The 14,477-nt window shown below is 36.7% G+C and overlaps 1 long non-coding RNA gene across 1 annotated transcript; it reads right to left on the bottom strand.

The window, feature by feature from the left end:
- Positions 1-185: 185 nt before the first annotated feature.
- On the bottom strand, positions 186-1,778 carry LOC127505055 (uncharacterized). The gene is made up of 3 exons (XR_007927550.1): positions 1,207-1,778; positions 776-876; positions 186-477 (listed from the first exon to the last, which is right to left on the bottom strand). It is a non-coding gene; the product is annotated as an uncharacterized LOC127505055 (long non-coding RNA).
- Between the last annotated feature and the right edge of the window lie 12,699 nt (positions 1,779-14,477).

Below are 14,477 nucleotides of genomic sequence, written 5' to 3'. Positions count from 1 at the left end.
GCTGAATAAATTCGACTAAAAACATCGTTAAATCATTAAAGCCACGATATTTAATATTAATACATGGGAATTCATATACATTCACACTTTACGTTACATGATTTACGTTTTTATTGCTGTTAATACGTAAGTATTTTTACGTTTTAGTGCTATAAATACGTCAATGTTGTACGTTTTTGTGTGTATGAAAACGTAAGTAAATGTACGTGTGGTAGAACCACAATTTACGTAAAAATACATACGTTTTCTCATAAGATCACGTTGCAGCAGCAAAATGAAAGTCTGAAAATGTGTCTGTATACAAAGATATTTTAATCACTGTAAAATCAATCCATTACTTCATGAACACACAGAATATGTTCATAATAGGAATATTTTGGCAGTCTTAGCACATAAGATCTGTAGCTATTAGATGCAGTTAGCTGGTCAGCCCAACAGGATGTATCTTGTGATGATGTCCAAATGACCATTTATCCACTGGTGAAAACAAAGTGGAAATATAGACGTTTTTAGTAGTAGGCCTACAATTATTTCATTAGTCACTTCCTTATTAAAGAGTTGAACCAAACCAACCACCAAGATGCATCACAACATTATACAGTACTACATGTGTACACTATGAAAGTATATATATATATATATATATATATATATATATATATATATATATATATACTTTTATATATACATGGTATAAACTAATTCTTCTAGTTCTTCACTAGAATTCAGCCAGCCTATTAAACACATTTTTTTATGAAGCTGAAATTACACTGACCTGTGGGTCTTATAGAAGCAGGTATCGTCACTTAACAACCTCAGAGCTCATGGTAGGTCAGTATTGAGAAGTTTTGAAGTCATTTTTAAAAATCAATGTCTCTATGGAGAAAATTAATTTAAGTCAGTGAGCTATAATGAGCAATCATTGTTACATTGACCTTTAGCACTGGTGGAGTCCTGGAGAATGCTTACTTAGAGAACACCTCTTAAGAATACTTAGCACCAAAGATTAATGATATGAACAAATCTTGTATAGCCTATATAAAAAGAAATACGACGAGTTAACACCAAAATTGCAGGTCACTTTCAACAGATCATTCTCGCGATAGTTCATGATTTTGCCAATACCGAAGAATCAGCGTCTTCAGTGCGCGGGCGAGTGGACTGACAGACCGACGGGTTATAGCCGAAACAAGGGAACAAACTCACTGTCTCTTTAATGAACGTTTGAAGAAAGGGCCTCGCTGACTTGATCTCGGTCCCAGCGGCCCGTGAAATGAGCGTGTGTGCGGGGTGCGAGGTGCGAGGTGACGGCCGAGTGGCAGCGCGCGCTGTAAGCACATTTTCCGCGCGAGGCTAATTAAACCTCCACAGAATAAGTGGCGTCCTATTAGCGCTTCAGAAGCACGTCCCGTTAATAAAGCAACCTGGATCGATGCCCTTCATTACCTTGTGTGCGGTTCCTCTCTAAATAAATGCTTAAAATACAGGATAGCCCAAAGCTGTTGCTGATGAAACGGCTTTTTAAAAAGATATCCAAGAGCGCAGACCTACTCGTACTACGTCCCATTTTAATGATTTCACTGACACGGCACGTGCCAAATATGAGGTGCGAGCTGTAGTAGTTTTAACTGCAAGCAGTTACAGTTAAGTAGTAAGCTCTAAGTAGGTTTAACTTCGAGATAAGAATAGTAAGAGATGTTTTTTTTTTTTATAAAACATGTAAATTGGCAACTTATAAATTATAATTTTTAAAAGGCCTATATAAAAGTATATAAAAGTCTGATAAATATACTTTATAGGCCTACTATTTTAAAACTATATATATATATATATATATATATATAATAGTTTTAAAATAGTATAAAATATATTTTCAGACTTTTATATACTTTATATATATTATGCAATTAATAAAATAAATAAATAAAGGTATAGAAGAGCTGATGTAGGCTAATAGCTATAAGAAGGGCTTGGGCATTTCTCTATGCATAGGTGTATGACCCTCTCGGGTAATATCTTGCGCTAAAGTCTTTCTAAGAAGGATTGTAAGCAAAAATGTATAGAAGAAATTAATAACGCACAATGTCATCAGGGAATAACATTGTGTTAACACAGGCACCATGTGTATTTTCTTTTTAATGCCCTCCACATCAAAAGAATAATTTATTCATTGAGAATGAATTTACCAGAGTACAGGCAAGAACCTTATTTTCCCATGCTCCCCTGAGGCCGTCATGGCTGACTTGTGTCATATTTACAGTGTAATTGATTTTTAAATGCATTCTTCATCTTGTTTGCCTCCTGTTTCCCCACCCAGAGCAATTGATCTCCCTGCACTCATCTGCCTCACACTTTTCTTTTTCATAAAGGAGAGGAGTTTGATAAAGAGCAATTTTGCTCTCCTTTTCATTATCACTCGCTCTATCTACCTCATTTGCCACCGCCGAGAGGACACTCATAGGGATCCGGAGCTGAAAGGGAACGAAAGAAGGGAGGTCAGTAGAAAGCAGGCACAGTCTTCTCACCCCTGGGAGAGATCACATGAGATCAGAAAGTGCCGGCATGCACAGTACTTCCTGTAGGAGGCGGAGAGAGAGAGGCATTGCTAATCAATCCATGGATGCACTGTAAAATCAATGCACTGTATAATTAGGGCAATCCAAGGGTAAAAAAAAATTGCTGCTCTGCAGTTTAGTCTCTCTGCAGTTACAGGCCTCTCTCTCAAAGTGGACGGCGCACTTTACCTGGAGCGCGCATTATGATATCTCTCTTTATTCCGGATACCTACAGTTTTTTTCTGAAATATTTAACACTTCATTGCTTGAGCCTCTTACCTGGAATCAGACATTGTGATTGTGTATATCCAGCGGCAGCTCAGATTTGTGTTTCCCAGTAGAAAGTGAGGTGTGTAAAAGATGACAGAATTTCATTTTTGTGTGGACTATAAATTCAATGCGATAGATGTCGTTGTGGAACGCACAAGCACAATGATACCCACTAATGCTTTAGCTCAATGCTATAGAGCATCAAATACAGGAGTCTTTGAAAGATTCAGTTACTGTATGTTACAGGTGGTACGGACGTCATGATTCAGTGCATACAGTCAGATGATGAATACAGTCAGTCACAGGCAATCCACACTCCAATCCAGAAGGGGGCGTGCACAGTAATGCAACGCTGTTTGCTAACCGCCACAACAAAAGAAGAAGAGACATCTATGCACCAACCCAAAACAAAAATGGCATGAGTTCAGATGGCATGCGAGAGCTTGTTAGCAGCTTATACGCCAAGTTTCAATTAATTTTTGCATGTCCTGAAAATGGGAAGCCTCAGGTGCTCCTCGTGGAAAGGTGAAGTCGACTCTTTTTCTCCTTCTCGCTCATATTTCTGTGATTTCTTGAAAAGCGTAATATTGAACTTTGTGCATCCGCCATTGTCACCACATGTTAATGAAGTTTTGTTTTTCATTATTGTATTTATTTTGTACTTTTATAAGACAAGAGATACGTTTCAGTTTTGTAGCTGATTGTGACCAAATACCTTTAGTTTTTATCAGCCCTACAAAAAAATATGACCTATACATTCCGTTTACTGCTTCATGCTTAATAGGAGGTTGTACCGTACCAACTACCTCAGGGGGGACAAAATGTCATTAGGTGGAACAAACTGTAATTTGCACTACTGTTTGTTTAAAATAAATGAAAAGAAGCCTAGCATTGGGGATTTGTTGCTTTTTCCTGTTGTACCAAACTAGTATCGAACCGTGACAAAAAAACCGAGGTATGTACCGAACCGTGACTTCTGTGTACCTTTACACCCCTACTGTTGTATTTTGTGTTGCAAGTGGAAGCTAATAAAAACAAAACTACTAAATAAAATGAAATTAATTTCTCCAAAAAAGAAAAAAAAAAGAGTTAACCATGAACATAATGAAAATTGGAGATGCAGTACACTGTAAAGGGAAACAACTTGGTTCGATTGCCTGGTCTGAACCAGAGTTCGATTTGGCTTCAGCATTCTGTGCTTTTTAGGGTGTTTTTGGTTCATTTAGATGTCTTTGGTCCGTGTTGTGTTCATATTTCAGACAAACCGCATCTGAGTTTAAGGGTGTGTTCACATTTGGCAGGTTTGGTTCTCATACTCATTGAAGTATAAGCGCGAGAGATCACTTCTGTCATCAGAGCGTGTTCAGACCTCACACACCGGATGTGCAAGGGAGTTGGACATAGTGGTGTATTAGAGGCAAAAAATGATATAAATACTGTTCGGTTTCTCGCACAAACTGATCGTTTCGTGTCTTATGACATCAATGTGTCGTCACGAGCCGCAGGGTTTAATTTGGATGTGCGTGTTTTTTTACTCTTATAGACGAAGTTCCCATTGACATGCATTATACGACTGACAGACTGCAACGGTTGGAGTTAAACATCATCTGTGTGTTCTACTGAAGAAACAAAGTCACCTACATCTTGGATGCCCTGGGGGGAAGCAGATAAACATCAAATTTTCATTTTTGGGTGAACTATCCCTTTAAAGCTAAATGAGAATCAACTGGAACTTATTACTGCAAACCTTGTTGAAGTTTCTCGTTTCTTTCAATGCCTCTGATTTTAACACAATCCCATGTAATTTATGTTCAATATTGACTGTACAATACAAACATCAATTGAGATCTCAAGGTGTTCTGCTGTCCTTCAATCAAACTGAGCTTAATACACAGGTGACCAGCGACTGGTGTATTTCTCAGTCCTCTGGATGTCCATTAGCAAGAAATTCTGCTCATATTAAAACAGGGCCAGCTGACCACTAATCCAGCGCCTCTGGCCTTTTCTCCAAACCGTCATCCATCCCTTTCCTCCCTCTCTTCCTCAGCCTGTTTAATCGCTCTAAAGCTTCTTTCCTCCTCTTTTACCTCTGTCTGCTGTGGTCTAATTTCTATTTTCAGGTTCGTTGTAAGTAGGGCTGCTATAGTGAGATTCAAGTCTGCTCTGCTGAGGTCTCAGGTCTCTAATACTCAGTTTAACCTCGTACAGGACAATGCAGATTCAGATTTCTAGTGGGTCAAACCTAAACTGGCATGCCTTATTAAACAAATTGCACCTTTAGGCAGGAATTTACATTGGAAGTTGTTTTTCAATCAGGAATGTGTATTTTTCTATAAATGTTCTCACACAGAGTAATCAGGATTTACAAAGCTTGGCACAATAATGTTAATTGTGTTTTAAAAAATAAATAGTTTTTTTTTTCAATGTCACCTTCTTGGTGTAGATCAACTCACAACCTATATTTTAATTTTGTCACCAGATTCATTTCGATTTTTTTCTTTCAGTATTTTATCTTTTATCTTTTCAGTATTCTAGCTTTTATCTTGCGTTTAGTATCTTTCTTTTTCATTACTAGTGTTCAAATGAATACTTTTATTCAACAAGGACACATTAAATTGATTAAAAAAAAATACAGTAAAGACTTTCTATTCGTCAAATAATTTTTTTTAACATTGATTATAATAAGAAATGTTTCTTGAGCAGCAAGACAGTTTTAGCTGCGTGAGATTCTCCAGTTTTGTTGTTGCTGGAATATATGAAGCGTGAGCTGTAAAGGCTCCGCCCTCTTCTGGAAAATCAGCATATTAGAATGATTTCTGAAGGATCATGTGACACTGAAGCTTTACTATCACATGAATAAATTACATTTTAAAATATATTAAAATAGAAAAGTTATTTTAAATTGTTCAAATGTATTTCACAATATTACTGTTATTAAACCATATAGACTGGGTGGAATGTGGATAATTTATTAGGGACAGTAGAAAAGATCTAGAACTAGTGCACCTTTTTTTTTTTTTACTATTAGACTAGTTCATTTCACCCAATATATTTGTTAGACAAAAGGTGTTATTTTCTAGCTTAGACACATTCACTTGTGTTGCTTAAGTGATGCATAATTGCACATGAAAAAAATAAACCGAAAATGATAAAAAAAAGTAGTGTGAATACCTATACATTGTATTATTTGCAGAATAATTTCCAGGCTGTATATAAACTTATTTGAGGTTGATTTACATTGTATGAACTAAGAATTTGTAGCATATATCAAGAGGACAGAGATGAAGTGCCCACTGATTAGTCGGCAAAAGCATTTTGTCAATGTAAGCAGGTTAACAGTGTTTGCAAAGGCATGAGTGACATCATCATCTAGTGTGTTGTATTGCGGAGCTCCAGTGTAAAGGAGTTTTGCTGCAGTGTTCTCCATACTGTTGCGAAAAAGCCTTTAATGCAGGCGTTCCACTCCCAATGCAGCAAGACACAGCAGTTCACCTACTGGGATGTATATATCGTTTCTGTCTAATATCATACCCTCATCCCAATGCACAGAGCGAATGAGAACCACTAACAATATACACACACATGCACACACAAGGACACGTAATATACCTACAGATTTGATAGGATATAAATACTCTATATATATTCTGTTGTGTGCATCCCACTTCCTTTTCTGGATGTGTGTGTAGTTACTTTTCAGTTTGTTCATTAGATATACTACACCTCACCAGATCTCCTTCTGACTGTGTCTCCCAATGACGCAAGTCCTCGCACTTGCAATGTCAGGTGATGACCAGCAGAGGGAGACTGCCATCAACCTCAAACCTCCCTTTGAAGAGTGCAGACGTGCAGATTTAATCAATTATAATTATCTAGTCATGATGTCTTACAGGTATATTGGCTTTCCACACAATTGGATGCATATAAGGTATACAAGAACAGGAGATTTTGCACTTGAATGAATGTGGACATGACTGTCCCATCACCAAAAACTGCAGGAAGTGAGATAAAGAGGGTGGAATTCAAAAGATGTGTTATTAACTTAGCAATGAATGAAATGAAAGGAATTTAAGGAGAAATAGGCTAATGGTAGTGTTTCAGTGGGAAGAGGGTGATGGTGTGGAGGATTATGGGAAAGAGGAGGATGCAAAGAGAGGTAGAGTGCTGACTCCGGCCTCCTCTCTCTCTGGCTCTTTCTTAATTACTGCATTGATTGCTGAAGCTCAAGGCTGAAGACCTGTCGTAGAGAGAGAGAGACGGAGAGAGGGAGGTAGGAAGGTGGATATGGTTTGATTGTAGGGTGAGCAAATGTATGTCAGTCCCATGCAACTCACTGTCTGAGCGCATCTGTGCGTCTGTCCTGAGACTTTTTTCCCCCTGTGATTTCTAGAGGTTAATGTCCTGCCATTTTTACAGTATAAATAAACTCCTTCTGCACCATTAAACAATTACAATCAATATGTATCAACAAGAAACCTAATTAGTTTTAAGAGACAAGCAATTAAATATTAGTGCCCTCTATAAACAGATTTACTGTGCTAATTCAATAACACTAAATATCAAAGGTGATACATGTTCAGAGATTGTCACTGTTCAAGATTCGCTCCAGCATGCGTACAATTCTGAAGCTGCAACATAGGAATATTGGAAAAATGTGCCTTTTTTTTAACCTACCAATTCCAAAAATGTACCTCTACATATACATTCACTGCTGTTTCCATTTGAAATGAACACTAGTAGCAGTAAAACACAATTTTTACACAAATAAGAGGGGCACAATATCTTGCTTTGGCATCAAAATACTTTTACCATAGTGCATACTTATTTGCATAACCCCCTCCATTTGTATGGCTTTTTGATTTAGTAAACTTGCTCTGTAGCTCACCCGGTACAGCGCTGCACTTATGAAACACAAGTCACGATAAAAGCATCCCTTGTTGGCAAATGCTATTCACACTAGCTCCGCCCACTAATGTCTGGTTGGGCCACTCAAGTTTTAAAAACGACATACAGAGTTCAATGTCTTTAGTGGCACAGCAGTAGTAATGAGTAAGGCTTGCAAACCTGGCTTTTAATGCGATCGACGCGGGTTCGAATCCACCTTTTGCCAAGCTCATGCTTTTCCATTTTCCCATCACATATCACATCAGAAATGCATTTGTTTTCAATAAAAATGAAAATAATTTTCTAAATGTGGAAATAAATGGCCTAATGAGTGTTTAATAATATTAAAAAGTATTGGGTAGGGTTAGATGAAGGTGTAGGGAGGGTTTTTATTCTTCCAATAAGGCAGCATCCATTTAATAGTTTTAATAAATATAATCATTTACATTCTATGATATTATTGCATCCTGTTAATGTACAAAAATACTGAGGTGCAAATAATATCTGCCAAAATAAAGTATAGATATCATCTAATTATTTACTCTATTGATACTTTTACATGGTGTAAATAGAATCTATCGCTATTTTCACCTAGTGTAAATAGCATGTCGCTAAGAAAATGCTGCTATTGTCACTTAGTGTTAAATAGGATATTTTGCTATTTTCACTTAGGGTAAGTGTTAATGTTAGTAAGATTTACGTTCATCAATTTTGGCTAAAACTTATCACGCTTTAGCGCCACTCACTGGATATTTCACTTTGAAAGTGCTGCTGAATCTGCAAGAAGCAATATCATAGAAATTTAGCCACAGGCACATTTTCCCAATGAGCCTAGGTTGGGAAATAATTTATTAAAAGCTATCCATGATAATAAATACACCTTATTCACCGTTTACTTAAGGGAATTTGAATGAGCGCTGTGTCATTAATTAGATGGTCCCTTTGGGTAGAGGATCAGGTTTGACAGTTTGACCTCTGACCTGTTCAATAGCCACCTGAATGATTATACATCAAGCTCCCTAACAGTATCCTCTAAGGATTTCTAAAAGCACAATCAATTCCGGGACGCCCTAAATGCACAAAATTAAACATTCTGTACACTTTTAACTAATTGTAGTATTTTTTATCTGAATAGGAAAAAATAAAACAAAACTGAAACACTCCCTGGGAAGTGAAATCTTAAAGACTCAAAACTACAAAAGGCTTGTCAGTAACGTAACTAAAATACCACTGCATGCTGAACTAAACAAACACTTGACATTTGACTGCAAGACAAAGTGCTGTACAGCTCTGAGAACTGAAAGTCAATAACTCATGCTCCAATGAGTTCATCTTACAGGCTGCTTTAGTATTCAATTGGGCTGCCCCTGACATTTGGGTTGTCCTACAGTCCCTCCCTGTGCTGGTCCTATATTCTCTCTCTTGAAGAGAATGCCTGACATGCTCCATCAAACAGGCATAAATTTAGCATGTCCCCCAAATAAACCACTGGCTGCAGGCCCTCTGAGGTGTGTTTGTAGTTTGACCATGCAGAACTGCTATTTTGTATTAAAGGTGAAGTTTTTCGGTGTTAAACTTTCTCATATTCAAGCTTAATATACAGAGACATGTAATTAAGTCATTTGTAGACTGATAAACCAGAAAAGTATAAACATTTTTTGTTTGAGAAGCAGACCAACAACAGCTCAACCAATAGAATGAGTTTAGGGCGGGGCTTCCCTTTGCACACCCTTTCTGAATGTATGTAGAGAGCAACATTGCCCACCCCCTTTTTCAGTGGCATTGGTTCCCGAAGTATTTTTTCCATTAATTTCACCAATAAGGATATTAAAAAAGTCTTTGTTAAAGCACTATAAGCCATGAACCAAGCCAACTGGCTACGAGGTGAATGATAACGTTACAAACTTTGATTTAAAGCAAAAATGTATTTGAAAATCGGACAAAAATACAATCCCATGAAGCATTGTGAGCAGCATAATCAAATTAAAAACGATGGAGAAAGATAAAACTAGATAAAAATGTTGATATATATATATATATATATATATATATATATATATACACACTATATTTATATATATATATACACATACATACATACAAACACACACACACACACATACACACACACAAAAAAAGTATATATACAAATATTTAAGTATTTTGAGAGCTTAGGTAGACCGACTCGATTACGTAATTCGCAGTGCTTCATTGGAGTGGGCGGAGCTAAAGAGCTCTTTTGCCATGTTTTGCATGTTTTACTCTCTGATTGGTGGAATTTTTGTACAGCATCATGGGTAATGTAGTTTTCACCAGGAATTCCACTGTTAAACAAGATTATTTTAAAAATAAGTTCAAATAATTGCGAGCTGATGGCTAACCCTAACGGAAGCAAATTCCATCGATTAACAACCTCGCAAGTCACAGTAGGGCTGTCTTTAAAAGTTTATTGTTAAAAATCAATTTCCCTATGGAGAAAATCAATTCCGGAACTCTTTTGCACTCTACTGGGCTTTTCCAGGTGTTTGTGATGAATAGATAAAGATTTTTAAAATATAATTTAGCAGAAACTGCCTGGGTATCAGCAATCAGGCATTCCGTCTTTATATATATTTTGATTTATAGATTTTAATCTGCAATGACATAAACATAAAGGTTCATTTATGTACAGGCAAAATGTATTCAGTGATGGAGAATAAAACATTGTGGTCAAGTTAAAAAAAAAATCCTGTCGTCGGCACTGATAGCTTTGTGGGCAGCTCGGGTGACCCAAGTTCAGTTCTAGCTCGTGGACCTTTCCTGATCCTGTCCCCCCCTTTCTCTCTCTTTCACTTCGCTTCCTGTCTACTCACTGTACTATAATAATAAAAAGGTAAAAACGGCAAAAATAAACCTTTGAAAATTAATAAATAAATATATGAATAAAAAAGAAAATAATGTCCGATTACCTGTGCCAGTTGTTTTCATGAGTTCACACTTACAAATGATCGAATAGAGTAATATTTGGCGTGCTGTCTGAGGGGATCAAGGGCTCCGAGCTCAAAATTTAGCCCAAACCCATGTACTCCCCTGTATCCCCGGCTGGGAATAGGAACCTACCGAGAGTGAGGAGTCGGGGTGCCAGAGGCATGCAGAAAACTGTTGAGGTAACTGGGTGAGTCGGCCGTGTATATATATATGCCTCCTCTCCAGCTAATTAGATCATTTGAAAGTCCTCCTCCCAATCTTTGTTTATAAAACATCATTTGTCGCTTGAATTCTGCAATCTCTCGAGACGCAGTAAGAGGCTGACAATTAGCTGAACATATACTTGTTTAATTAGTGACACTTAGCCTACATTTTAAAACCTTTATTTGAATATGACAACATTTTTTTTTTTTTTTTAATCTTAATTTGAATGTGGCAAAATACCTCGTTCTACAATATTTCTCTGATTAAATCGCTGACAGAGAATCCTCCCCCATCAGCCAATCACTGTGTGCATAGTTAGTAAGCGGGCTGACATCATCCATAGCAACGAGGTCAACCCCGCCCTTTCTCTTAGCTTAAGTCTTCTCTCTATTCCTTAGTAAAAGTTAGTCTCAGCAGCTTTATGAAAATGTTTTAAGAGAAAACTCTTAGCTAAGAACTTTTACTGCTATTTAGGAGAACTATAGTGGTAAGATAAAATGTTGTGTGAATACAGCGCCTGGTCTACAACAAGGAATATGGACTACTTACCTAAACGCTTACCTGTAGTGATTCTCCAACGATTTCCTACCTGCTCCTTGAGTCTCCATTTCTCCAGCGATCCCTCTTCCTCACCTCCTTGGATCTTCTACGGAAGTGTGTGCTCTCCACCGTCACCTGTCATGAATCCATGAGCTCCAACACCACCTGTAACACAGTAAAAGACTCTGGTTAACCATTCTGTTCTTAATTCATATATATTTTAGATCAGTTCAAAACTAGAAACAATATATATTCATGAGAGACATTTCCTTGATTTTGAAGATTTTATTAATTTCCTTGACTTTATTACCCAGTTTTAAATGATGCAAGAATGTGAGTGTTAGAAAAATCTTTTAACAGGTCATTACTTTCCATTTGGTGATTTTTTAAAAAACTCTCCAGTCCTCAATGTCACATGATCCTTCAGAAATCATTCTAATATGCTGATTTGATGCTCAACACAAGAAACATTTATTATTATTATCAATGTTGAACAGTGTTTTTGTAGAAACCATAATCTTAGAAATCCAAATCCATAATCTTCAGGATTCTTTGATGAATAGAAAATACAAAAGAACATTTATTAAAAATATAAATCTTTTGTAACATTTTAAATGTCTTTACTGTCACAATTTAATTCATACTGCTTGCTGTTTCTTTGACAAATAAAAAAAAAAAACACCTTACTGACCACAGATTTGAATGGCAGTATAACTTGACAATAAGTAACAGTCAAATGTTTATTCAACAGAGCAGCACAATGAGTGTGAAAGCATAAGGGTACATGGGGACAGAAAGCAGAGAGGGAGTTCACATGGGACCGAGTGACCTGAAAAACTCAAACAGGACTCACAGGTAAGACTGTAGACTCGCACGCAAATTTCAGCCAATCGGAGAGGGGCGGCGGTTAGGAGAGAGAAAGAAAAGAAGGATGTGATGCATTGTGCCTGTTTGTTTGTATTAAACGAGTCCAGGAGATGGGACACAACACAGTGTCTTTCTTTCTTCATCTGTTTATGAGTTAGTATATATTTAGCAATTACTTGAAAGGTGAAACTTCTATTTATAGGAACAATCAGACATAGGACAGGGAAATGATGGGGTAAAAGAGGGCGGGTGGAAAAAGGTTGGGAAACATGCTTCACCCACATGACCACCATTGCGCTAATAGAACTGCTAGGCCACAGCTCTGTAAAACAATTCGATCTAGTATCCTTTCCTTTTGAAAATCATTTCTGTATTTACTTTTTTCTAATCATTTAATTTCTGTAATCAAGCTTTCATAATCAAGTAATATCACAGACTGTTCTTCACTTCTTTGCACCTTTTCTGACGCGAGTGTACACGCACACAGTCTGCTCACTGACACATACACACACACACACACACACACACACACACACACACACACACACACACACACACACACACACACACACACACAAGCACACACACAAACCTTTTAAATTGAAACACATTGCCATAAATAAAGCTAAACTGCAACCTAAAGAGAAAGTGATAAAGTAAAAGGAAATGAAAGTGTCTTCCCCTCCCCCATCATTCCATCAGATGAATGCTAGCTGGTGTCCTGCTAATTTGTATTTAGCTGTCTACATTAACTGCAGTTCACACCAAACAGCTGTACAGCAGATATCGTCCCACTGTAATTTTCAGCGACTCAATATGCCGAAGAATGGTGCTGCCCTGACACAGAGTTAATCAGCCTATTTAGCATTAGCATGCAGTGTTTACTGTGATAAAAATGAGCATAATTTTCATTGTCTACAAAAAACTGTGACTGTCACACTTTCTACACTGCAAGCAACAAAACTAGAACCCTCCCTTTATAATCAGTGAAGAAGTCCACACTTTATTATAACTGGAATGATTTGGTTGTTTCTCTTAGGTTGGCTAATTAAGTCATGTAACTCCTAGAGAACATAAATCTATTGAACTCCATGATTTTATTTATTAACTAATTAATCACCTAGATACATTCATTTGACATCAATCGATTTATAATTGAGAATCAATACAACATCTTAAAGACAACCAACATTATTTAATTTATTAATTTCATTAAAAAACAAACTCCTAAAGAATGATTTCATTTAACGGTAACACTTTAGAATAGGGAACACATATAAACTATTAACTATGACTTTTCCCTCAATAAACTCCTAATTTACTGCTCAATAATAGTTAGTAAGGTAGTTGTTAGGTTTAGGTATTGGGTAGGATTAAGAATGTAGAATAAGATCATGCAGAATAAGGCATTAATATGTGCTTAATAAATAGTAATAAATAGCCAATATTCTAGTAACATGCATGCTAATAAGCAACTAGTTAAAAGACCCTAAAATAAAGTGTTACCACAAACAACATGAATAAATAAAAATGAAATAAACTCCTAAATGAGTTCATTTAACCCCATGATTTTATTTTAACAAATTAATCTAATATATAAATAATCTGTTATTTTCTACAATTTATAATTCCGAATAAATACAATAAACATTATTTGACAGTTAATATGAATGAATGAATATATTCCTAAAGTATATGATTTTATTTATCCCATGATTTCATTTTAACAAATCACCAAGATATAGTCATCTGACAATGGATCAATTAATTTATAAGAATCAATACAACTTTATTTGACGACCATAATAAATTTAGATATAATTTAGATAATTTAGATAGATAGATCAATAGATCGATAGATAGATAGATAGATAGACAGATTGATAGATCAATTGATAGACAGATGGATAGATAGACAGATAGATTTCAGCTCAGGTGAGTGTGAATCTGGTTTATGCTGTTGTCCTTAATTGCGACACTGCAGCAGGTCACCGCTGTGATGTATGTAGACCACAGAGGCCTCAGCGGGGCCACAGGCTGGATTTAGACGCTTCCCCAGCTGGAGGGTTCCCTGGTCAGGCAGTGCTGCCAGCAGCAGTCAGGTGGCTTGGGTTTCACTGGCAGGCATGCCCCGCAACGTTCCTCAAGGGCCTAGTTTGGCCATGTTAAGAGCGACCTTGAAATGCGACA

Source organism: Ctenopharyngodon idella, chromosome 22 (assembly GCF_019924925.1).
Source record: "Ctenopharyngodon idella isolate HZGC_01 chromosome 22, HZGC01, whole genome shotgun sequence".
NCBI classification, from domain to species: domain Eukaryota; kingdom Metazoa; phylum Chordata; class Actinopteri; order Cypriniformes; family Xenocyprididae; genus Ctenopharyngodon; species Ctenopharyngodon idella.
Note: the sequence above shows the minus strand (reverse complement) of the source record. Positions and strands in the feature narration are given on the sequence as shown.